Source organism: Chiloscyllium plagiosum, unplaced genomic scaffold (assembly GCF_037043375.1).
Source record: "Chiloscyllium plagiosum isolate Xiang-an unplaced genomic scaffold, Cpla_swu_hap1 HiC_scaffold_1, whole genome shotgun sequence".
NCBI classification, from domain to species: domain Eukaryota; kingdom Metazoa; phylum Chordata; class Chondrichthyes; order Orectolobiformes; family Hemiscylliidae; genus Chiloscyllium; species Chiloscyllium plagiosum.
The window spans coordinates 84,663,572-84,690,744 of record NW_028270139.1 but is presented as its reverse complement, the minus strand read 5'-3'; the positions used below and the strand labels follow the sequence as shown (position 1 = coordinate 84,690,744).

At 39.9% G+C, this 27,173-nt stretch overlaps 1 long non-coding RNA gene across 1 annotated transcript; it reads left to right on the top strand.

Annotated features, from left to right (window-relative positions):
• Nucleotides 1-21,482: 21,482 nt before the first annotated feature.
• Nucleotides 21,483-24,279, top strand: LOC122555612 (uncharacterized). Its single transcript, XR_006313329.2, has 3 exons — nucleotides 21,483-21,713; nucleotides 23,177-23,267; nucleotides 23,866-24,279. It is a non-coding gene; the product is annotated as an uncharacterized LOC122555612 (long non-coding RNA).
• The last annotated feature ends 2,894 nt before the right edge of the window (nucleotides 24,280-27,173 follow it).

The following is a 27,173-nucleotide window of genomic DNA, read 5'->3' as shown; positions in this document are numbered from 1 at the left end:
ACAACTTACCTGTACCTGCAGTGAGAAGGCATGCTTGAACGTGACCACGGGAAGGCAGTTTATATGCGGACAGTGCAATGGAACCCACATAAGCTTTGCTACATGGATCTAGCTGTTTGATACCTACTGCTGAGGGGAACAAACGGGGAGTCAGAGGTGAGATGGGAAGACAAACGGCCCAGGAACAGGACACTATATGCTATCGGGCAGCGAAAGGATCTGTTTTCTTATTTAATGGGATTTACGCTACTGACACACCAAACCTCCTGAACCATTTTGCAGTTGGAATGATAGGACCTCTCACTGTACCATGCCCCAGTGGGGGACATGTTCAGAGAATGATAGTGACCTGCCCCATCAGCCGGGAATTCTGCGCTAATTGGCCCATGCTGAGATCATCATTTGGGATAGTGGTTTTGGGATCTGTCTTTGAGGTTGGGGGGCTAGCAGGGGTCATCAGTGCTAAAAACCAAAACGACATCGTGTGTGGATTGACAATCTTGGGAAACAATACATCAAAGGCTCTACAAGCAATGAATGGTGAATTGGCTGAACTCAGTCTTTACGCACAGCAGATACGTTATGCAGTGGACTATTAGTTAGCCTAGCAAGAGAGAGTATGTACAATCATTGGTGACAAGTGTATAACCCATGTCATTGACGAATCTTACAATATTACACAGGCAATCAAATATTTGGGACAGCTAGATGACTTCAGACAAGGAGCCACAGGAGGAGACAGCTGGCTAGAATGGCTGATAGGCAAACCCTGGGGACCCTATTTGGCACATGGGATTGTTCTCCTTATTTCACTCATACTGGTATTCTGCTTGGACCTCAGGTGTTTAAAGCTTTGCCGTAAGGTGTTACTGATGCAAGCCATGCCAGGAGCGAGTGTCACTACAGAAGACTCCCCAGCAATCCTTGACACTCCTCGGGATGGGGAAACCTTAGAAAAGGCCTGCCTCTATTTGTGAATTGGATGGTCTGCGGGAGATCTCCGAAGTCACCTCCTTGACCACAAAGGGGGGAGTGAAGTAGGAGTTGACACAGGGCATGCTCACATGGGGCATACAGACACAAGATGGCCGCTGAGCCATAAGTTGATCACTTAGCGCACAAGATGGCTGTTGAGCCATGACATGGAAAAGTATAGTGAAGCTTGCACAGATACTGCCTGAAGCCAACAGGATACCAGCACAATAGACAGAGAACATAGATGATTAGTTTAAGGCGGGTGGGGGAAAGAATACACATCAGTAACGTCTACTGCCCGTCGAAGTGTCTGAGTCCAGCCACCATCTTCAATAGAAATGTTAACTACCTGAGTCTGCTTGTATACAAGTGTTAATACCTTCGATTTGTGGTAATGGAAAATGATCTTCCTTCTCAGGAAGAACGATTACGACCAATTACTGCAGCAATGGACTTCTGCATAACTGCTGAAACTGACAATGACTCAGTCATGTTTTCTATACACAAACCATGCTGTACAAACAAAGACTCAATATTTGGACCATAATACCATGAAATGTATAAAATATCATGACATGTGCTCCGAGAGTGAGAGAAGGCTCGCTGCTGACAGCAAGACATCTCTCTCTCTCTCCCCAGAGCTCCGGTTTCTTTGTACAATAAACTCTGTCATTGAATCTCAATTCTGACTCTGAGGCTGGTGATTTTCTCCACACAAGACTAACCTACATACCCTTCATTGTACTATCTTCCATGTGCCTATCCAAGAGTTGCTTAAATGTCCCTAATGAACAATCACACCAGGTGCAGGTAACCAATATCCCAGAAGAGAGAGCATGACCAGATGATACCTCATCTCTGACCAGAGGAGGAAAAGTGAATTGGGTCTCCTCTTTCCAAACTCATCTGTTGGTAGTACCAAAACTTTAAATTCTGCATGAGACTATAAATCTTTCTAATAAAAGTGTAGTTATACAAATACCTCTCAGTCCAGAGCCAATTACTTGGTTATCTTTCGTAAAGAAAGAGCAATGTTACTATCTGCTAACCCCAAGAAACATATTAAAGACATAATTTCAAGGACACACATCCATGCAGGTTTAATGTCACAATGGGATTTTGTCCCAAACAAAAGCATCAAAGAAATCCTTAGATCATCATCGAGGAATGAAGGTTTTAACCTGAGACCATAGCAGACTTGTCAAGCATGATTTCTCTGTCATAATTTCATGCTAAATCTGTCTGATACTGTTATTGTTTTCTAAATGTCCTACTGTTAAATAGTTCAGATTATTTGTCATTCTTTATGTCCAGACACTCCTCTTTACTTTGTGTTGTTGCCGGGCACTTTTCCTGCTTGAGAAGCCAAGAGAAAATACTTTCTTTGGGTTATTTCAGTCAAAACTCCATCACCTCAGCTCTGGCAAGGGTAGCTGCTAGAAATTCAGCTGGTAAGTGTATTCCAAAGTTTTAGTATCATGTTTCCATGCTTGATAATTTAAGATAATACTTTTTATCTCCAATTTGTGATTTACCAAACAAGGGTAAATCAACCTACCTAAGCTGATGGACAAGTTTCAGTGTGTTTAAATAAAAATGTACATTTCAATCCAGACAATTTTGTTTATATCAGCTTGGTTTCATGTTGCTAAGCTAACCTGTATGGTCAACCCATTGGTGTGGCCATTTTATATCAGTACTTTTCCTTTTTAAAACTGTTTTACTCCATGGTCTTAGGTAATAAAATCAGATGATGCAAGTTGAAAATCAATAGTTTATCTTTACTGCTAATGTGGCACTCCACAATAATGGAAGAATGGTGGCAGTTGAAATCAATAACCATATTAAGAAGTTGGGATTGTCATTTCATGTTTTTTAAAGTTGTCTAAATGTGTTAACTATTATGTGAAAATAGCATATGAGGTAATTTTGAATCATGTTGCATCATTCTATGATAAAATGGTTTGATAAGAAGTCAGTCAGACGGGATGACTGGTTTATGAACAGCTCCCAAGCATAACAACTGATATCAGACAAAAATAAACAATGAGAATGTTGACTGATTATATTTCAAGGCCAGTGTGTCTCTGTGCAACTCTGAAACTTATCAGAGAAACAGCACAAGATTGACAATAAAGAAAGAATCCTTAAAATGCTCTAACAGCACGAAAAGGATGGACTTCTCAAAGAACCTCACGTACTGTTTGGACCCTTGTTTCAAACAGGACCCTCTTTAGGAAAATGAGGTATCATAATTAATGGAGACCAGGCAGACCCCTCAGAACCTGTTTAGTTACAATAGGCAGAGAAATCTCAAGAATAGCTCCATGTTAACTTCATACCTAACAACCTGGATTCATTCAGGAGATTTCAAGATGAAGCAAGACACCAAGAGGACAAAAAGACAGGATTGAAACAGAAAAGCTGTCTATGCCAGCTTTCAGTCATCTTATTTTATCGGTATCTATAATTGTTTTTCATTGCAATCATTCACTTTGTATAACTAGCATGTTATATCCCCTCTTAAACTTAACATACTCGTCATATTGGTTGAAACCAATGCTAACTTCAAAGAGTGAACAAGATACGACCTTTTTCAGTTTGATTTGTGTCCCAGACTCACCCATCAATAATTAACAGTTACCTCAGGTACCCCACTTCCGTGTACTTACGATATCAGATTACAAAGTCTGCCAGTCAGTTTCAAACTTCTGTTGATCGCTGAGCATGTTGTCTTGTAACCATCCTCACATTAAACAGATTCTGCTTACTCACGACCAAAGGGAATAGATATCATTTGATTAGACAACTGATAAGCACTGACTTTCGCTTTCACTGGACAGACAGCAGGTAGAGGAGTTCCTCAAAAGTGATGTCGTGAGAATTTGTCTTCTCAGTATGCTGCTGACTACAGCATGGATTTATATACCATGGCCCATTGAATTCAATAACCTGTCTGTATAAGCCAAAGACCATAGACACGAAACTGAATAAACAATTCAAAAACTGTTGTAGTAATGTCCAATAGCTGTCATTCAAGTACTATGTGTTATCTTCATTAACCCTGTGATAAGCATTTGCTTTTCATATTTAACAGACAATTTCTAAAGGAGAACAGACAAATTATGTGTCAGCCATCCAGTTTCAATTTCATATACCAGTCTTTCTTAATTCTGGTCGTCAGGTTTGCTAAGTTACATCAGCAATTTCTGGTTTTGTTTCAGATTTACAGAAAGAACAATTAAGATTTCAACTAAAATTTCTGGAACACATTATCACTTAAAATGTGAGTTAAATGATGCTATTTTCATTAATTCAAGGTATTATGTGGCACAAATAACTTTAGCACATTTATGGACTTCAAAACAGAAGCCATATATGGAATGATTACCCCAGCTGAAAATCCCAAGGCCTTGGTCCTGATTAACATTGTTTAGAGAAGTTGTTCCCCCCCTCCAGGGCATGGAATACCAAAGAACTTCTTCCAACCTGTGCAAGAAATTGGACATTAGGCTGGTATGCAAGAGTCTGTGGCAAAGAAAAGGAAAATGCTTACTGTGAGGGAGAATTGTGATTTTTTATTTAAATTTCAATTCTAACTGTTTAATTCTGGTTTTCACATGAAGAGTTTAGCTAAAGGTTTTCTCATAGTGATGTTAACTTCCCATGCATGGTGGCCAGTTACAGGTTAATGCACTGCCACATCTCTCCCTCACAGTAAGCATTTCCCTTTTCTTTGTCATAGACTCCTACACACCAGCCTAATGTCTGATTTCTGACACACATTGGAAAAAGTTCTTCTGTAAAATTTCAAAATAGGGGAGCAGCTTCTCTAAACAATGTTAATCAGCACCAAGGCTTTGGGACTTCAAGTTGGGGTGATCATTCCACACATGGCTTCCGTTTTAATGTCCAAAAATGTGCTTGAAGTAATTTATGCCACATCATCCCTTGAATTAACGACAGCAGATTCCTTTACATTTTAAGTGATAATTCATTCCAGAAATTCCAGCTGAAATCTTAACTGCCCTATCTGGAAGCGATATCATATTTAATCAATCGTTAGCACTGATCGGGATAGCTGATGATTTGGTGCTTGACTTGATCGCCAATCTGAGGTTAGTTTAGTGAATACTCACAAAAGCAAATGAGAAAATGGTGATTGCACTTCACCTATGCAAGGACATTGCCAGAAGCACTTATATAACTGGCATAAGTAGAGAGGGCTGAATTGAGGAAGTAGGCATGTATCTGAATTTCTCTGGCTAACATCAGTTCTGGATTTCCACACCTGAAATCTGCTGCATTGAGTTTTGAACGTGTTTACAATGTTAGGAGAAATAGCAAAAACGAAAGCTCCAGGCAAACATCTGGGGTCTTGCTGCACATTGCAACCAGAGGAACTGATCATGCCCAGCCTACCATTAGTACAAAGTGCAACCCCTTTTTGCTTTATTTTGATCCTATACTGCAGTGTGAGAAACTCATATGTTGGTCATTACTAAAGCAGCATTGTTTAAATTAGTGCAGGTATAAAACAAAGCCACAAAAGATTTGCACTTTGACATTGGCAATATAATCATTGGCTGCCTCTAGGAGTTTACAGGAAAGATTAAGAAAAAACAGTATTTTCCTGTGGAAATATGGAAATACTTATGGATATAATTAAGGAAAACTATCCAAGCCCTTTTTACTTTATTTAGTTCAAAAATACTCAATGTCAAAAGAAAACAAACAGAAAAGGTTCTTGAATCTGGCATAGGCACCAGAAGGCAGATGTGATTTTTTTTAATGTAGTGGATTGCTATGATCTGGAATGCACTCCCTTCGGGGGTGATGGGCACAGAATCAATAGTAACCTTCTAAAGGGAATTGCATATACACTTGTAAATAAAATGTCTTCAGGGACATGCGGAAAGAGCTGGGTAATACAACTGTTATTTTGAAGTTAAAAATCACACAACACCAGGTTATAGTCCAACAGGTTTAATTGGAAGCACACTGGCTTTCGGAGCGACGCTCCTTCATCACCTGATGAAGGAGCGTCATTCCGAAAGCTAGTGTGCTTCCAATTAAACCTGTTGCACTATAACCTGGTGTTGTGTGATTTTTAACTTTGTACACCCCAGTCCAACACCGGCATCTCCGAATCATGGTTATTTTGAAGAGGCATGATGGTTTTTTGCATGCACTGTGATTCTATGAAAGACCAGAAATCAAAATCACATAATGTGAAGCATGGTGATTCAGCAGTTGGCACTGCTGCCTCAAAGCACCAGGGACCTGGGTTCAAGTCCACCCTCAAATGACTGTCTGTGTGAAGATTGCACATCCTCTCAATGTGTATGTGGGTTTCCTCCAGGTGCTCCAACAGTTCAAACATGTGCAGGTTAGTGGATTAGCCATGCTAAATTGCTTCAATTGGAGATAGGTGGGTTAGCCATTGTAAATGCAGGGGTAGTGGGGTGGGTGCTCTTCAAAGGGTCAGTGTGGATTCGATGGGCTGAATAGTCTGCTTCCACTCTGTAGGGGTTCAATGCTTCTATGAATGATTTCCTTCCACACATTGCATCATTGCAAAAAGAAAATCCATCCCCACATTGATGCAAACAATTTAGGAAGACAAAGCAGAAACATTAAATTAAATTATTAAGGAACATTAAACAAAACAGTCGGGTTTTCCGCAGGCACATGAATAAAATGAGTAAAGTTGACTTGGGAATAAAGCCATTAAGGGTGGTCAGAATAAAGTCCCGGAAACAGTTGAGAAATTGCTCGAATATTATAAAGTAATTACTTTATTTCAATATTTATCAGGGAGATAGATGAAGTAGACTTGGCTTTAGAGAGGAGATTTGAGGTAATATGACTAAGTGAAATTTAAACAGGAGAAGTATTAAATATATTTCTCAAACACAAGTAGGATTAAATCCATAAAATCTACAAGGTAAAACAGATTGCATCTATGTGTTCTGAAAAAACGACAGAGGATTATTAAACATAATTAATAACTCAGTAGATAAGGTGTTGTGCCAGAGAACTTGTCGTCATGTTACACATGTATTTAATAAGTCAGATGGAAAAGCTTCAGGGAATTACAGAGCAATCAGCTGGACATTGGTATTTGCAAAAAATAATGGAACTTTAATTGAAGAAGAAAATAGAAAAAGTGTCTGGAAATGAAAAATATACTGCGTAGTCAATATAATTTTCAACAGCAAAGTTTCACCAGACCAGCCTCAGTATTTTTTCCAAAGTCAATGGAGAGAGTTATGTGCAATAGCGTAGTAAATGTAATACATCTAATTTTCCAACTGCCGTCCATGCAGATAACACATCATACAATAACTAGTAAGGTAGGAGAATGCAAAGTCAGGAGACAATTAGGTAACTAACTAACTAGTTGAAACTCAGAAGGAAGAGATTAGGTGGAAAGGTTGTTACAATCCCCCTGTTTGAACGCCAGAGTGGAATAACCAAATTTACTGAATGATACAGAACTGAAAAAAATGACTAACATGTTTCCAACCATTGTAGTTATACTTTAACTCAAACCAGAACCAGATCAAATTAAACATGAATGAACAGGCTAACGATACTTTGGACAGAAGGGTAAATTTCAGTTTAAATAGATGAAAATACAAAGTTATGTCTTATGCAATAATACAGATTTGCATTACTCTCCACAGACATGTGGCATCATGGATGGCAAAATACCATTTTTTAAATTAATATAGGGTAGGTCAGAAGTCTTATCCATGGCCTACACTTCCAATTCGAACAGGTACAATAACTGTCAGGAAGGCACACTTATAGGAAACCTCTCTCTCTCTCTCCAGTCTTAACATGCTTTTCAATTTACCAATCAGCCACATTAAAAATGAGGTGTTAACCTAGTGAAGCTACCAAACAGGACTACTTACAAACCAAACAACATAAGCTGCAAGTGATATTTGGAGCTGAGTGGTTCTATAATGAACAACTCAAATCTCAGTTCTGATGAAGGTTCACTCAACCTGAAACATTAATTCTGATTTCTCTCCACAAATGGTGCCAGATCTGTTGAACATTTCCAGCAATTTCTGTTTTTGTAACTCCGGTCTAAGCTTTGCAGTCTTATTATACTAAGTTGTGAATGGTGGTGAACAATTAAACAGCTTACTGGATGTGGACACACCACAAGTATCTTCGCCCTCAATGATGGAAGAGCCCAGCACTTCAGTATAAAAGATTAAGCTGAAGCATTTGCAGCAATCTTCAACCAGAATTGTCAAGGGAATGGTCCATCGCAGCTTCCTCCAGTCGTCCCCAGCAATGTGGAAAATTGCCCAGATATGTCCTGTACACAAAAAGCAGGATAATTCCAAACCAGCCAATTACTGCCCCATCAGTCCATCTCAATCATCAGTAAAATGATGGAAGGGATCATCAAGCAGCACCTGCTCAATGATGCCGAGGTTGGGTTCTGTCAGGATCACACAGCTCCTGACCTCATTACAGCCTTGGTTCAAACATGGACAGAAGAGCTGAATTCCAGAGGTGAGGTGAGAGTCACAGTCCTTGACATCAAGGAGAAAGTGAGGACTGCAGATGCTGGAGATCAGAGCTGAAAATGTGTTGCTGGAAAAGCGCAGCAGGTCAGGCAGCATCCAAGGAGCAGGAGAATCGACGTTTCGGGCATAAGCCCTTCTTCAGGAATGAGGAGAGTGTGCCCAGCAGGCTAAGATAAAAGGTAGGGAGGAGGGACTTGGGGGAGGGGCGTTGGAAATGCGATAGGTGGAAGGAGGTCAAGGTGAGGGTGATAGGCCGGTGTGGGGTGGGGGCGGAGAGGTCAGGAAGAAGATTGCAGGTTAGGAAGGCGGTGCTGAGTTCGAGGGATTTGACTGAGACAAGGTGGGGGGAGGGGAAATGAGGAAACTGGAGAAATCTGAGTTCATCCCTTGTGGTTGGAGGGTTCCTAGGCGGAAGATGAGGCGCTCTTCCTCCAACCGTCGTGTTGCTATGGTCTGGCGATGGAGGAGTCCAAGGACCTGCATGTCCTTGGTGGAGTGGGAGGGGGAGTTGAAGTGTTGAGCCACGGGGTGGTTGGGTTGGTTGGTCCGGGTGTTCCAGAGGTGTTCTCTGAAACGTTCCGCAAGTAGGCGGCCTGTCTCCCCAATATAGAGGCCACATCGGGTGCAGCGGATGCAATAGATGATGAGTGTGGAGGTGCAGGTGAATTTGTGGCGGATATGGAAATATCCCTTGGGGCCTTGGAGGGAAGTAAGGGGGGAGGTGTGGGCGCAAGTTTTGCATTTCTTGCGGTTGCAGGGGAAGGTGCCGGGAGTGGAGGTTGTTGCGGTTGCAGGGGAAGGTGCCGGGAGTGGAGATTGAGGCTACATTCAACTGAGTGTGGCATCAAGCAGCCTTAGCACAACTAGAATCAATGTGAGTCAGGGGAAAAAAAACTCTCCTCTAGTTGAAGATGATTGTGGTTGCAGTTGTTGGACATCGGTCATCCCAGCTCCAGGACAGATCTACAGAAGTTCCTCAGGATAGTATGCTAGGCCCAACCATCTTCTGCTGCTTCATCAATAATCTTCCCTCTATGATAAGGTCAGAACAGGGAACATTTGCTGATGATTGCACAATATTCTGCACCATTCACAACTTCTCGAATACTAAAGCAATCTACCTCCAAATGCAACAAAACTTGGACAGTATCCAGGCTGAGAAGTGGCAATTAATATTCATGCCACACAAATGCCAGGATATGACCATCACCACTCAGAGACAAATCTAAACACTGCTCCTTACCTTTCAATGATTTTACCATCACTGGATCCCCACCATCAACATCTGGGAGTTACCATTGACCAGAAATTCAATTGAACTCTTCATATAAACACAATGGCTACACAAATAGGTCAGAGAAACTCACATCCTGATTCCCAAGAGCCTGTCCACCATATACAAGGCAAAAGTCAGGAGTGTGGTGGAATACTCCCCAGTTGTCTGGATGGATGCAGCTCCAACAACACTCAAGAAGCTTGACATCATCTAGAACAAAGCAGCCCACTTGTTAGGCACCAAGCATCGATCCACAAGCATCCACTCCCTCCACCACCAGTGTTCAGTAGTGTGTACTATCTACAAGATGCACTGCACAAATCCACTAAAAATCCTCAGACAGCACCTTCCAAACCCATGACCGCTTCCATCTAGAAGGACAAGGGCAGTAGATACATTGGAACACCACCACCTTCATGTTCCCCTTTAAGTCACTCACCATCCTGACTTGGAAATATATTGCCGTTCCTTCACTGTCGCTGGGTCAAAATCCTGGAATTCCCTCCCTAATGGTATTGTGTGTCTACCAAATAATGTGCACTGCAGAGGTTCAAGAAGGCAGCTCACCAGCATTTTCTCAAGGGCAACGAGGGATGGGCAATAAATTCTGGCTAGCCAGCAACAGCCACATCCCATCAGCGAATAAAAAAACCCTCCCAGTTTATTGTTTGGCCAATTCTGCTAAAATACAGTCTTTGGCATCTCTGAGCTATTCACAAAGCTTTCTAGTTTTAGACTTTTTCAGCCAACATACAAGTGTCTCCAAGAGGTCTTTTCTGCCAAAAAGACAAACAGACCATTTTTTGGGAGAAATTAAATTAGTTTCTTCACAGGAATTTGATGTGCTCCTCTTTCCATTTTTGTCTGTTTTCTCTTTGTGTCAACATCTACAAGATTATTGTCTTCACCATTCAACACCTCTGATTGTAGTTATCTGAATCTATTATTTATATCTGATAGATATATAACATCTTTCTTAAAGTTTTATTGGTCTGTACAGCTTCCAGGTTTAGGGTTGCCAGATCAAGTGGACCAGCATTATTGTACTATCCAAGAGAAGTTTTTTTTTTAATCGTGCAACACCTTACAAATCTTTTTCAATCAATCTTTAAATAATTAGTGATTCCACTGACATTTTAAAGACATTTAATATTTTTCTTATGGTACTGTTTCTGAGTGCAGTATCATCACAACAAATTAGTAGACAATTTCCTACAATGATCAGTTTTAAGACTACTACTTCACACAATTTGCATAAAAAGTGTGTGGCAAAGTTTTCCCTAAGTAAGTGGAAACAGAAACAGATGTTTTTTGAAACCATGATCTGTAGGGCACTAATTAGAATCAAGAATTTCATCAGTATGAATTCTTATTTGACATTAACCCAGGTTTCCCATCCAATTATGAGGAAGATTGTGGTGCAGTGGTGATCTCATTGCAATAGTTATCTAGAGGTCCAGGTTAATAATCTACTGATTTAGTTTCAAATCCAACCCTGGCAGATGATGGAATCTAAAATTACTTCACTTAATTTATCTGGAATATGAAACTATACTCATTAATGGTGACCATGTTGACAACATCTCAGCAACAGGACTGAGAACATGTATCCCAAAGCACCCTAGCCAAGTTGTTCCAGTACGACACAATATTTACAAAGTGATTGTGGAGCAATGCTGAGGTATGTCTGCCAAAAAAACCATAATAAACCCAACACAGAAAATTACATTCTCCTCAGCCATCTGCAAAAGTACCATCATGTGGTAGGTATTCAACAATAACATACCCACTGACATCCAGTTTGGATAACACCACTCCCACTCAGCTACTGCCTTCATTACATGCTTGTGTTCAAACATGGACAGAAGAGCTGAAATCAGGAGGTTAAGTATGACTGCCCTTGACATCAAGGCCCCATTTGACCAAATGTAGCATCAAGGAGCCACAGCAAAACTGAAGTCAATGGGTATCAGGGAGAATTACTCCACTGGTTGGACGTCATACCTGGCTCAAAGATACTCAACTCAAAGATAGTTGACTGAACTCAAAGATAGACTGAACTCAAAGATAGTTGAGTTCAGTCATCTCTGCTCCAGGACATCTCAGCAGGAATTCTTCAGGTTAATGTTCTGTACCCAAACAGCTTCAGCTGTTCACCAGTAATCTTCCTTCCATCATAAAATGATAAAAAGGTGTTCACTGATACTGCACAATGTTTAGCATCATTTGCTATTCTTGGGATAGGAAAAAATATGTGTTCAAATTCAGCAAGACTTCCCAACATTCAGGCTTGTGACAAGTGACAAGTAACACTTTCAAAACACATGCCAGGTAATGACCATCTCCAAAAAGAGAAAATTGAATTATTGAGAGTTAATGGCATTAACATCACTGAATCTTTCACTATCAACAGCTTGGGGATTACCTTTGACTGTAAACTGAACTAGACCAATATTACAAATACAATGGCTACATGATCAGGTGAGAAGCTGGGGATCCTGTGATGGATAACTCACCTCCATCTACAAGACGAAAGTGAGGACTGCAGATGCTGGAGATCAGAGTTATGATTAAAGTGTTGCTGGAAAAGCACAGCAGGTCAGGCAGCCTCAGAGGAACAGGAAAATCAATGTTTCAGGCAAAAGCCTTTCATCAGGAATGAGGAATCAGGAACAAGGTATTGTTCGGAAGTTTGATGAAATACCCTCCACTTGCCTGGATTGTTGCAATCTAAACACTCTTAAAATCTCAGTGCCATCCAGGACAAGGTAGCCCAGTTGATTTGCACTCCATCCACCACTATCAAGCCCTGCACCACTCACACAAAGTGGCAACAGTGTGTACCAGCAATAACAGCACTGCAACAATTCAGCAAGGCTCATTAGAAAGCACCTTCCAAATCTGTAACCTTGACATTATTGTGCTGTAGTGTGATTATTTTTAACTCAACTCAGAGGACAGAAGAGTGAAGTAAACCTGCATCATGGGAGTAGAATCAGTTATAGATATCACTCTGGAAAAGTAGCAATTGTGACAATTCAGCTGATGATCATTGTTTCCTGCCGTTATTCCAGAAATGATTAGCTTCATTGAATTCATTTTCAAGACTTGAAGTTGTAACACATTAGCGAAGGAAAAATTTTGACAATAACAAGGTGCACACTTTAAGTGATGGGCATGTTTTTGAAAGAATGATCTTGGAGAAAATTAATTGCAAACATGAGCTAAGAGAAAATAGATTTGTCAAGGGCAAATCACATGGATAGGAATAGTTAATCTTTAGTTTTTGTGTTGGAAATCCTAACAGCTTAAGCATGTTTTTGAGATTTTTATGTACTGACACCAATTTTGCACTCTCAATGCTGACATATATGATTGATTGTGCATCTCATCACTGGCTTCTAAGTTTCAATGAAGCTTTACTATTAGGAGTGACCACAGGGCTCTAGCCCTTAGCATTCAGAATCATTGGCATCATTTTTAAATTGGGAGGGTTAGTCAATACTGAGGATTGAAACAGAAGGACTGCCACAACCTACAAGAAAATATTAATAAATTTATAGATGGGATAAATAATTGTTAAGTTTTAATTTAAATAATGTGAGGCAGTACATTTTGGTGAGAGAAATAAGGAGACTAGATATCATTTTGAAACTAAGAATTGATTTGAGACAGAAAAGCAAAGGGATCAAGGAGAGCAAATATACAAATTGCAGAGAGTTGCAATACCGGTCAATAAGGCCAGAACAAAAACAAGCCAAGCTTGAAGTTTTATTCCTAGAGGTATAGAATTGGAAAGTAGAGAATTTATGTGTACACCTCTGGTCACTATATTGTAGAAAGATTGTGTTTTTTTCACCATAGTGCCCTTGAGAGGTTAAAGTTTCCCAAGCATGATACTAGAATTCTGGAATCGCAAAATAATGAAGCAGTTTTCTCTTGGAAAGCAAAGGCTATGGAGGTCTTTAAAACAATGAAAAGTTTTGGAGGAACAAATGCAAAACATTTTGTATAAACTTAGGGAAGATCAAATCAAGATTATATAATTACAAGGCAGTCAGCAAAGAATCAAATTGAGAATTCAGAAGAAATCCCTTTACACAGAGAAGCATGATACTAGACATGTTGTTATTATAGAGAGTTGTTTGAAGTGAACAATGAAAGCTGAATTTATAGGGTAGCTACTTAAGTATATGAGTAAAGAGGTAATAGAAGGTTTTGCTGTTACTGTTAGATGAATAAGATTGGGAGCAATATTCGCGAGGTGGTTCAACTGGAGACTAAGGGTCGCATGGTCTGGTTGGGCTGACAGAACTATTCCTACATTGTACATTCTGTGAAATAATGGACAGTGCAGCACAAGTATGAAGTTCTAAACTTTAATCTTAGTAATTTTAGCAGAGAGCTGATTATCTCATTAGCTGTTCCCTCTGTGTCTCCTACTCACTGCATTTCTACTTCTTCTCCTTTTCACATGCCTGCACACCTTCCCCTCTCACCATATCCTGAGAGATAGTGGCAGAGAGGATGATCCAGAGACAGTCAGCAGCACCCAGATAAGCAGGCAAGAGGAAGGCATGGAGACACTCACCAGCAGCTGATGTGCAAAAGAGAGAAGGAGTGGGAGAACAGAGTGGATACCAGATAAAATAGTGTGAGAAGAGGGAAAAAAAGGTCTAGGAATCATATTGTAGGAAATCATGATTGAGATTGCTAGATTCTTGATCAGTAGGGGAATCAAGGGTTATGGGGAAAGAGCAGAAAAAGTGGATGTGTGGTGTGTCAGATCAATGATGATCCTGTTGAAAAGCAGAGCAGATGTGAGGGGCTGAACAGCCTCAAACTGCTCCTGTTTTGTATGGTCTCAAAAGGGACCCAAAACTGTTCACAGTTTTCCAGCTGTGGTCTGACTAGTGCTTTGTACAGTATTAGCAAAATCTCCCTACATTTATATCATATTTGATTAGATTAGATTACTTACAGTGTTGACACAGGCCCTTCGGTCCAACAAGTCCACACCGACCTTCCGAAAAGCAACCCACCCAGACCCATTCCCCTACATTAACCCCTTTACCTAACATTACGGGCAATTTAATATGGCCAATTCACCTAACCTGCACATTTTTGGACTGTGGGAGGAAACCAGACCACCCAAAGGAAACTCACGCAGACACAGGGAGAATGTGCAGACTCCAAACAGACAGTTGCATGAGGCGGGAATTAAACCCGGGTCTCTGGCTCTGTGAAGCAGCAGTGCTAACCACTATCCATTTGTCTTTTTTTTTGTCTGCTGAACTTGGATAATAGATTTTTGAGACTCATGGATTAAGACTCCCAAATTCCTCTGTTGTGTCACAGACTCAATGGGCTGTAGGGCCTTTTTCTGTGACTCCATATGGTATGGCTGTAGTTTCTTGGATGATTTTGATTCTTTAAATTTAATAGGTCTTTTTAGACAAACAAAGGATTCTCATCAGGCTGTGAGGTTTCTTGTAGGTAAATTTTGAGGAGGTCAGTTCTTACCTGAATGTGAAGTTAGAACAAGTTGTGGCTTAATACATGTTCTGGCTTCCCGGTCACTAGTTTAATGGCATTCCAGTGACCTGTCTGAAAATAGCTTCTAGCTGATTGTAAAAGCAGACACAAATGTGATTCCTTCATCATGTGACTTCCTATAAGTTAAAATCCTTTTCCGCATAAGATGATGTTATTTGCATTGATTATAACATCCTGTGTTGTGGTGAGAGCTTGTGTAGACAGCTTCATACAGTAGGATGCTGTAGTAGAATCACTTAATTCCCAGTGCCACTAATTCAGCCCCGATAGCCTGATTTGTTCACTTTGTGTAGAGACAAGCAGTCTGATGATTCCACAGTCCTCTAGTGTTGACCTATTCTTAAAAAGACGTGTGCGAAGTCCCTGGATGGCCGTGAATCTCCATATTTAATTAGGTATTCACACGTGACATGGCACTGTCTATAACCCAAAGGCTAAATGTCATATGATTTTGATTGCCACTAGTTTATGTCCAGTTTTAAAAGTTTATTTTTTAAGTTTGTAATATACTGGTATGTAAACTGTGGATCCAGTAATGTCACAAGTATTATACACCACACAAAAGGAGATTCTAACATGATGGATCTGATATCGTGGTAACAGAATACAGACTGAATCCCAGAAGTGAGGACGTAAATTCAAAATGAAGTAAGGAATGAATGCCTGGAGTGAATGATTGATCACAATACAGAATAAATCACTTATGCACAAGTTTGCAGCTAGGTGATGGCACCTAGCACCACCAGGCCAAGATCATATGGATCAAAGTCTAACCCATGTTAGTGATGTCCTAGGTTAAAAGGCTCACCCAGCATTGTAGGAAGGAGTGTTGCTACTAGCATTTTCTTTCTGCTATCTCACACTCACTCTAACTCCGCAAACACCTGTCACCAAGACCCACTGACGACAAATCTCCTTACTGCACCCATCATGTCCATTTTATCACTTGTACTCACCTCATCCTGCCAAACTATGAACCCTTCCTACTCTTTATGTTCCTACTTACTCAATAGGAACACCTTATCACTCTTTCCTGCTCATGCATGACCACAAACTGCTCTTCCATCCCTCTATTTTACCCATTGCAGGAAAGAGTTCGCCCAGCTGCCAGACTTGTGTCTCCAGATAATGTTGCCATAGTTCCAGAGGACCATAGAGTTGCTTTCTCATCAGAGAGAAAGATGACCGACAGTGATTTAGCCTGAAGGTCACCACGCTTCAGTTGAGGGGAGAGGTGAGGAAGAAGAGTCCTCCATGGTAATCTCAGCTGCGGTGGGATTTGAACTCATATGTTCATGTCACTCTACATCACAAACCAGCCATCCAGCAACATTACAGTACAATTACCTGTATTGCTCAGATTGCTTACACCTAACCTGCAAGGCTAACCATGGCCTAGACCCTAGACCATAAAGACATGGATCGCTAGACTCTGATAAGGCCAAGCATGTAACTGGCTATGGCTAACCTATTGGACTGGAATCGAATGAACCTCTTGACTGAATGTGGCACCACCCTCTGACTGACTGTAGATTCCCTTCACTCCAATAGCGAGGGCTCCCTTTCATTTCTGCACGTGGCATTTGAAGCATGTGTGGATGTTGCTCGGTAAACTGTACACACTCTCAGTATGATGTTGACATTGCACCATTCCTGTCTCCTCAACAGTTCAGTGGACCCCATCACAAGTGGTCTGTTTTTCCATTTGTGTTAAAAAAATAAGGCAAGGCACAGAGGTTTGGCAACCTTAAGTGATCACTAAAGACCTTTTGTGCATAGAAAGCATGCTATGTATCATAAGATGCATCTGGTAGAAAGAAGTCTGAAAGAAGCATGCAAGTCATCGGTGCACCTGAGCTGCAAAAGGAAGTGATGAAGGTCTGAGGAAGTGTGAGACGAAGGTCTGACAAAGACCAAGATCAGGCCTGATGATGTGTTATATCTGGTGCTTTAACAATGCTGAATTGAGTGGGCACCAGATAGAGGAAGATGGTGACCAGGGAGCATACAGGTAGGTTATTTTGACAAAGTTGGTGACTGGGGCAAGCATTTGGCAAAATGGAGGTACAAAATACCAGCACCAAGTTACATCTCATAAATTTGTGCTGCCTGGTTTCTTAGGGAAGGAGAGGGGAATTGAAAAATCTGTTGAAGGGAGGTGAATTGGGGCTTTCATGTGATGCACGTGCATGGAAACACTACTTGTTGGCAAGATTCTGAAATCATCATTAATGCTCGCAGGGAAAAGCTCAGAAACTATTGTCAACATGGAGATTCAGATTTTATCATTCTGTATTTTTCCACCTTTCTCACAATTGCTTGCAGCACATCAGGGAGGAGGGAATTTCACCTTCCATGACTTTATTTTGTGCAAATATTCAATCAGGCATTTGCAAACATGACTCTTATTGACACAAGTTTTAGCATAATTTTCTAGCGCTCTGAAAATAAAACTAGCAAAGACGCTTCACAGGGATACAGATAACTTAAGCAGGAAGGAAATTAGTTGCCATGGGAATTAGAGTCAAATAGTTTTGGGAAAATTACTTAAGTCTTCTAAAAATAGCTAAACATATTTTAAATAAATGTTCATTGAGGTTCTTTCTGGTTTACTCCTGGATTTTTAATTTTTGGAGGGTAACTGAGCATTAGTGCTTCAGCCAACATTTGAAGAGCATTTAAAGGATGTGACTTTTGCTTCTTTAGTGCAAATATTTAGAAACTGCTGCCATGGAAATGCATTCCAGTAAAGATAAATCTGTGTCATAACGTTCCTCTGTATACATGGCAGCTGTGATATTTGATTGGTAAATATTGGCAGCAAGGCAAAGTGCACTTTCAAGTTGATTAAATAACATTCAAAATTTTAAAAGTAAGAAATAGAGGGCTGTTACTTTAACAAAGTCAAATATAAAGCTCTATTTATATGATAATTTTGATCCATTGTAGTTTTTACAACATTGCGTGGAAAATGCCAAACATTTATCATAATACAAACAGATCACCATTATTTCTTCTGAACAACAGGTAAGTGACCAATGGAGTTAATAGCCTAAAAAAAATGGCATGAGCAGAATAATATGCAGTTGACCTATGGCTGTTGGGTTTATTGCAGGAATCTAGCATTAACTTTGCACAGGACCTTGCACTGACTCACCATGGCAGTGATAGCTGTTGAAAAAGGCAATAGCTCTGAGAGGGTTAAAACCAGATGATTTGATGACGTCACACAGTCTTAGGTGAGAATAAGTGGAATATAGCTTGAGATTCCAATAATGGAGTCAGACATGTCATCATAGTTTCAGTTATTATATCCATAGATTGGTCAATGTAACTTGTATCTGGTGTTCTTATGTAAGCTTCCTTTGAAGTTTTGATTTTGTCTTCAGTGCTACGCCATCGGCTGGTAAAACAACTCAATGTTTTATTTTCAAAAAGAGTAGGTAGTAGAATTGGTATATATACTTTAAGCCCCACTGCAACCTGGTTGTTGCTGGTTCCATACAATATACAACAGTGGCCAAACCATTAGTACACTTGGGATTTATTTGCTGTGGTGTAAGCTCAAGTAGCTTCTAGCATTGCTGTGGATACCAGAGTTCCTCCAGCAGCTTACTAGGATAGCTGTGGTGATTGCTCTGAGGCTTGGAGTCGATGGTGCAGTAGGAGGGTATTAGCTGTGACCACTTCTTTATTTCGTTGCCTGAAGGCAGATCCAACCCACAGCATTACAATTTCCAACAGAGTTAGAGAAAGTAGGTAGGTCCCAAAGTCACCCCAGATAGGACAGGGAATATTTTTTCTTTAACTTTTTTGTGAGATATGGACCTCAATTACAAGATCAGAATTTGTTGTCCAAACAATTCAGAGGGCAATTAAGAATTCCCAATGTTTCTGTGACAGTCATGTAGACCACGAAAGGAGAGATGTTCTTCTCTAAAGGATAAGCACATGATAGTTGTCACTAAGCATGCCTTAGATTTTGAACTTATTAACTGAACTTAAATTCCATCCTTGTGAAGGATTTGAATCCACATCACTAAGGTGGTAGCCTGGATTTCTCATTCAGTCATTTTACCACTATATTGCCATCCCTCCTGAATGGTGCTGACACCAATATTGTTCCAACTGGGCATCCAGCCATCTGGCCTGTCACGCAGCAAAATACATTTTTACTTCTGTGTTGTCCAGAGTTATGAACAGGAACAGGAAAGGCTTTACTTTGCTTTTAATCACATGCCTAACCAGGACTATCTTGCACTTAAACATCCTGTTATCAGTATATGGTGGAAGATATGCCAAACTGACACTTGACATTGATGTTTATGTTTAAAACACAGCTTCCACAGTTATTAAATCCTTGAGCGGGACTTGAATCCTAAACGTGAGTTCTGAAGAAAGGTTACTGGACCTGAAACATTAATGCTTCATTATCTCAACAGGTGTTGCCTGACCTGCTGAGCATTTCTAGCAATTTCTGTTTTTATTTCTGATATTCAGCATCAGCAGTTCTTTCGGTTTTTCGAAGTCAAAACATTTGACTCAGAGATACGGTCACTACCCAGTGTGCAACAAGATCTCCTTTTGTAGCTTCATGGCCTTCATGAAAACTCATTGGCTCTTTGCAGCATAACAGCAGTCATCCTCTCATTCTTGTGGGTCAGAATTAAAATGTAATCTCCACAAGATAATGGGTTCAGGAATGTAGGCAAATCTCTGTGTTCATTTTGCCTGACTTGTGTCTGTGTGCCGTTTGAAAGAAAGTCTCATTGGTCTTCCTTATGAAACAGCAAATGTCAAATTACAAGGTGCTGCTGATACCTCCAACTCTCGTCAGGAGGAATCAGATATTAAAGATTTGTTACCATGGAAGCCTTCACAGCCACTCAAAATGCCATGTCTACCCTGACCTGAGGTTACAATTGGGAATACAACAAGTAGCAGATATCCTTAGTGAAGTGCAGGTATATCACACTGGTTCTCGCTGCCATTCTGGTAAGAGGATAGTTACATCTTGGGTGAATATTACTTCCTGCTGAAATCCCTTCTCTCTCCTCCTTCTTCATATCCTGATCTGTGTGGCCTCTATTCATGTTCCCACTCAGGCCTGGATCTGAGGTGAATACATGCCTGGAAGCAACTGCTGTGTACAGAGCCCTTGAATTAAGCCAGAAGTATGAAGTTACCTGTAAACCATTGAAACCTGAAACAACTATAGGGAGTATCAAAACTTATAGAATTGATACGATGTTGGTTGACGTCATGATCCACCAGCTATGTTTACTGTTCTCTAAGAGTCACACAAAGATAATGTCCAGCACTGCTTGTGTTGCAAATATACAAACACACCCTGCCTGTCATTTCATAGTTATGAGAGCACTGAAAGAGATCAAACAGAGTAGCAAAGAACCCCAATTTCTCACCCCAAGATTCCACGGTATAGGGCACTGTTCAACTTGAAAAAGGTACGAGAGATGATAAAATAAATGAAATTGGCACAATTGTGACTGGATTATATCAGAGCAAGAACAAAATAGAGAAGCATTTTTGAGGTCTTGAGGAAGAATTGTATTGTGGACTTTGTTCCTCAGCACATAAATAATGATTAAACAATACTGTATAATAACATGGCATACATTTTATACCTTTAACTTGGCAATGCTCATAAATGAAGTAATGTATCATAAAAGTATTAGAGCTTACTGTTTTTATTTGACTTTTTTTCAGGTTATGGGATTTTGCTACTAAGTCAGCAATTACGTACTTTCGCTACCCTCTGAAGTTGGTTTTAGACCTTAATTTGAATTTCCCATCTGATGAATGAGTCAGCTGATTGTTCCTGATAGTAATTTTCCTGTACAGAAAAGCATTTTGTCTATTTGTGATAAGGTGCGTCATCGAGAGTGGTAGATGAGGGTAGGGCAAGTGATAAAAACTGGTGGTTATCTCCAGATCTTCTATTTTAATGACTCAATTATCTTTTGGTAATTCACATTAGAATGAATCTGAGAACAGGAAGTACAAAGGTCTATTGCCACCACCCAAAACTAGCCCACACACCAGTAGAGCTAGGAGAATGTGGTTTTATTTCCATTGATAATTTGGTTAAGTTCTGCTGAGAGAAAAATGATTTTTGACAGAGCTTTGGACTACTTTGATCTATGCTCCCAAACTCTTCCTTAGTTTACACTGAAATAATGTACAGAGCATCCATTAAGGGGAAATGATCGGTTACAGTACACCCAGCTGCTCGATTGAATGGTTTCACTTTGCCTGTGTCAGTCTCAGCACAAATCTCCAGGGCAAAGGATTATGTCACTCGTGTTCTCAGGAATGGAAGAAAGAATTTTTAGGTAATACCAGTCAAAATAAATGTCTTTATGCTTATCTTTTAGGCCATATCACAGCAGATGTCCAGCAAGGCGGAGAGCAGGAAACACTAGCAAGAGAGATTAGATGTCTTCCATATGTAGCAGCCAGTCTCAGTTTTGGCGACAAGAAGATGGTGAAAGATAGGGAGAGAAGAATGCAGTCTCAGGAGGAGTGTGACGAAAATCATGCAGATCTCACAGCACATATAATGACTGCAAAGTGATACCAACTTGAGAAGGCTCTATCTCAGCGAGGACGTTATGCAGAGTGGTCATCCAAATAAAAATACTTGTCCTTCAAGAAGATAAGCAGACCCTATGCATGTTTTTATAGAAGAAAGAACAGGAATAACATGATTATAATGAGTTAATAGAAGCCATTGTGTGAGTTTTCCAGGATCTGATCCAACCATTCCTTCAAAACCTGCTTTTGTTTCTTTGGACAATTTTCATTAAACAATCTTCAATCAGGAGTGATGTTTCCATGGAAACTATTAATTATTAAAGTCAATAATAACTGCAAAGGTTAAAGTTATATTTTTATTGAAATTAAACTGAACGTTTATTGCTTGTTTGATGTAATATGCCTCTGGGCTTACCTGACCTGATAAAAATAGTGAGCATGGAATCTCTACTCTGCTTTTGCTATACAGTGTACTATTGGGAAGTGTAGATATTTAAGATTTCTTTTAGTATTGCAAATGATTCACCTAACCACTATGTCTATGTGGCAAACTGGGAGATTGAAAAGACAGAGGCTAAACATCCTGTTTATAGTAATTTTAATTTTGTATACTCATACTCAAAACCAAGAGGGATACTTATCAGATCAGTAAAGTAGCAGAACACCTACATTTTGTCATTAAAAAAGACCCTGAGCTTCCAGGCGATTTCCACTTCAATGCACCACTATTACCCTTGGCCAATATCAGGCTGGCTGCAATGCTCCAGTGAAGCTCAGCACAAGCTGGAAGAACAGCACCTCATTTTCTACTTGGAAACTCTGCAGCCTCTGGATTCAATACCAAGTTCAATAATTTTAGGGCCTGAGCACCTTCTCCCATGTCCTTACCCCAATGAAGTGCCTTGTCAGCCATTAATGCTACCCATTAGCGGCTATTGATTCTCCCAGGCTGATCTTTACCTATTCCTTTGTTTGTCCAACTGTGTTTCTCTCTCTCTGTACTCCATCTCACCTATGATTTCCTCCTCCCACACCAGCTTCAGCATACATGCTAACTTTTTCCTAACTGTTCTGAAGAAGAGTTACTGGAACCAAAACGTTAACTCTGCTTTCATTCTACAGGTGCTACTAATGGTAAGTCTTGCTGAGGTTTTGTCAATGTCTGTGTTGGTTTCTGATTTCCAGCATCCACAGTTCTTTATTCAGTAAAGGTACTTTCTGGGTTCGGAATATTGTTGATGTTTACTTGGTTATCTTCCAGACGTGAATTCACAGCACAGACTAAAGGAAGGATCTGGATTGCATGACTTAAAAAGTTTTGTTCTGTGCGTGGAGTAAAGATGAAAGAAAAGGTCTGCAAAGTTTTCCCTACTTCAGTCACGAATGTTTAAAAATTTGCACCATAACACAATGTTCTGGATCAATGAAATTTAAAATTGACACTGATTTAGTTCAGCTAGATAACATCCTATCCTGAAATGTCATCCATACCCCAGTGCATTTGTTTTCCTTACCTTTCACATTTTATTGATCTAAGACCATATGTTGCTCTGCTTGGTGTTACAGACTCACTTAAAGCATGATGATAAAGAACATGCAATGTATTAAAGGTCTCAAAATAAAGCTAACAATTTTACACTGTCAGTTGATCAAAATTGCTCAGATCATACATTTGGTCCAGTGAAATACCTGGGTCTTTTTATCTGCTGGGCTGGAATTACATGCTGCTTCAATCAGAAACACACTGAGCAAATAGAGCATAAATGACTCATTTATATTCTTTCGCAAATCATAATTATAATCACATCCTCTTCCAGTGAATATGATATTGTTTCTTGGTGGATGTTAGCATTTGATTATTCAGTATTTTACCAGACCCCTTTCTATTGTGTTTTATAGACCACATTCTGACAAATAGCTGAAGGTTTGGTTTTCTTCTGTTTTTTGCAGCAAGCTAGCAGATGCACATGGTTCTGCAGGAGCCAATGTTGAGCAACATGAAATTGCAAATGGATTTTGGCAAGTAATATACCAACTGATCATAATACAATTGTAATAATATTCAATTTGCAAATCTTACACCTAAAATAACTTCTGTAAATGACATTTTGTTAATCTGATTGTAAAATGTACAAAATTGTAGCAAGTGCACAATTAAACATTGAGCTATTCAGTTTCACTAAGAAGGTTATCAATGTTGTAATGTTTATCTTTTACAAAAAATGGTTATTTATTACAAGAAAATATTATTGGTTGTTACAAAGTTGCAAAATTGCACCAACTAGTTCCCCCTCTAGTGTCTTGACAAATGCAGTACAGGGGCCGTGCTGGCTTGGACTTTTGAAATACAAAATGATATTTTTGGGTGAAAGACTTGCCCACATCTGTCTGTGGAATTATATCAGAGGCCATGCTGGCTTTGTCTGAGTCCCCTGCTCTCTAGCTCACAATTCGCAGCTGTGCATTAGGCAGGATATCATTGAAGAATACAAGCAGACCTGGACACAGAGAGAGATAAGCATTGGGTCCAGTAAGGAAACATAAACTACAAGACCCAGTCTACCACATAGTGCTTGGCCTGTTGCACTGTGGTGTAGAGAGTGCAAAACAGAATGGAATTTTACTGCTTAACTTGGTTCTTGGTTGATTTTTTTGCTTCAAACAAAATTCACTTAGAAGAGCGAATAATTAAATTGAATAACCCTTTAAAGTGAAAGCCTTTCACTCCTCCTATCCAGTGAATTATGAAATGAAAATAAAGAATCGTTGTATTGAGGGAATTGTTAAGGCTTAATACTGAGGAGTGTGTTAAGTGCTACCCATGATCATATCATATTGACTTAGTGGGAGTTCAGTTTAGGATCTTGAAGGAGTAAGACTAACCATCCACGTGCTTCCCAGAGTCTCTGGAACAATATCTATCATTTCAGCTTCAATAAACTGCACTTTGTCTCATACAAGAGCTTGTTCATATTAGATAAATGTATTTGCTTCTCGACCACACCAAACCAAACAGGTGCTAAAGATATCCATCCTAAAAGAGAATGGTATGAGGAAAGCCTAGCCATGGTGAGCAAAAGTGCAGACAGCTTCATATAACACAGTGGTCTGCAGTGAGGATTACCTATACAGCAGAATGGACAGTAGTGTAGATTCCATTTAGCTCAGACAGAATCACGCTGGAATTACAAAAAGAAAGTCATGCCTGATCAATCTACTGGAAGTTTTCAAGTATTTCACTTATAGAGTTGATAAGGGGGAGTCAGTGGATATAATGTACTTGGATTTTCAGAATACTTTTGGTAAGATCCCACATAAGAGATTAGCATGTAAAATTAAAGTGCATGTGATTAGAGACTTTGTACTGACATGAATAAAGAACATGTTGGCAAACAGGAAAGAAAACAGGAAGGGTGAATGGGTCTTTTCCCAGTGACAGCTAATGACAAGTGGGATACTGCTGGTTTCAGTGTTTGGTTTCTATTTATTCACAATAAATATTAATGATTTATTTCATGGAATTAAATGTAATATCTTTAGGTTTGTAGATGACAAACATCTGGGCGGGTGGGTGAGCTCTGAGGAAGATGCATAGATGCTTCAGCTTGATTTGGAAGGATACATGGCAGATGATGTAGAATGTAGATACATTGGAAGGTAGCTTTGATAGCAAAATCAGGGAAGCAGGTTATTATCTGGCTGATGATGGATTGGGAAAGGGTGAAATGCAACAGGACCTGAGCGTCTTTGTACACCAGTTGCTGAAAGTAAGCATGCAGGTGCAGAAGAAAGCAATTGGTATGTTTGTCTTCATAGTGCGACTATTGGGGTACAGGAGCAGGATGTCTTGCTACAGTTGGACATGGCCTTGGTAAGACCATACCTGAAGTAGTCTATGCAGCTTTGTTCTCCTTATCTCAAGAATGATCTTCTGACTTTAGAGGGAGTGTAAGCACAGTTTACCAGACTGATTCCTGGAATGGCAGAACTGACATTTGAAGAGAGGTTGGATCAATTAGGATCATATTCACTGAAGTTTGGGAGAATTTCATAGAAACTTTTTAAATATTAAAAGTACAAGACAATGTAAATGCAGCAATGTTGATTCCAACAACTGGGAATTCAGGTCCAGGTGATCACAGACTAAGTGTATGAGGTGGGCCATCTAGGACTAGAGATGAGGTGAATGTTCTTCACCCAGAGAGTGGTGACCCTGTGAAATTCCCTACCACAGAAAGCAGTTGAGGTTAAAATATTGAATGTTTTCAAGAAGGAGTTAGACATAGTTCTTGGAGTTAAATAGATCACGGGATTTGGAGATAAAGCAGAGAGATGGCACTGAATTGAAAGACCAGACTTGATCCTATTGAATGGCAGAGCAGGCTTAAAGGGCTGAATGGCCTTCCTCCATTGCTAGTTTCATTTTTTCTGTGAAACTGCTTCAAAATACATGCTGTCTGTGGTAGAGATCTGATGCTTCCTTCAAACTCAGCTTTAAGAATGCAGCTCGAGCAAACAGCAACAGCAGGAAGACTTGAACATCCAGGAACCCCACAGAAGAAAACATCGTAACAAAATTCAGCAAGGTAGAAGCTATCATCATTAGTGAAAGCATTTTAGACCAGGTATGAAATACATTGCACTCAGAGAGGTTGGAACTGCATGCAGCTGAGTATGAGTCAGTCCAAGGGAGTTACAGATTGTATCAGGTGCCATTGGGCTTGCGGTCCTGAGTCATGGTTCAGCTGGAGAGCAAACAAACATTTGAAGCTCCCAGACTAAAGTTCAAATCACTAGCGGACAAGAGAAAACCTTTTAAAAGTGAGGCAGAATTACAAGCTAGGAATAAAGAAAAATACTTCCAGCTCATATTGAATGTACTACCACAGACAGTGGGCACCACGAGACATGACCACAGGAAGGGAAATCAAGGGACACAGAAGCGATTCAAACAGAGGTCAACGACCAAGGAACATTATAAAGCCAGAATTAATGCAATTCAGAACATAATTGAAACCTAAGCTGACAAGGTCTATTAGAGGGAGAAATTGAGGAGTCTTTATTAAGGCTGCAGAGAAGGCAGGACATGTGTTATTAAACCATGGTAAAGGCGGAAAGGGATTTACTAAAATCAAAGTGCAGGAATTATTCAGGAAACTTTGTGAAAGAAACAGGGATCATTCCTAAAGCTGCAGGTAGTGGGATTCATTCAGTAAAACTTTTTCCGAGAAAGGATTCATTTGTTTAGGCTGTAAATA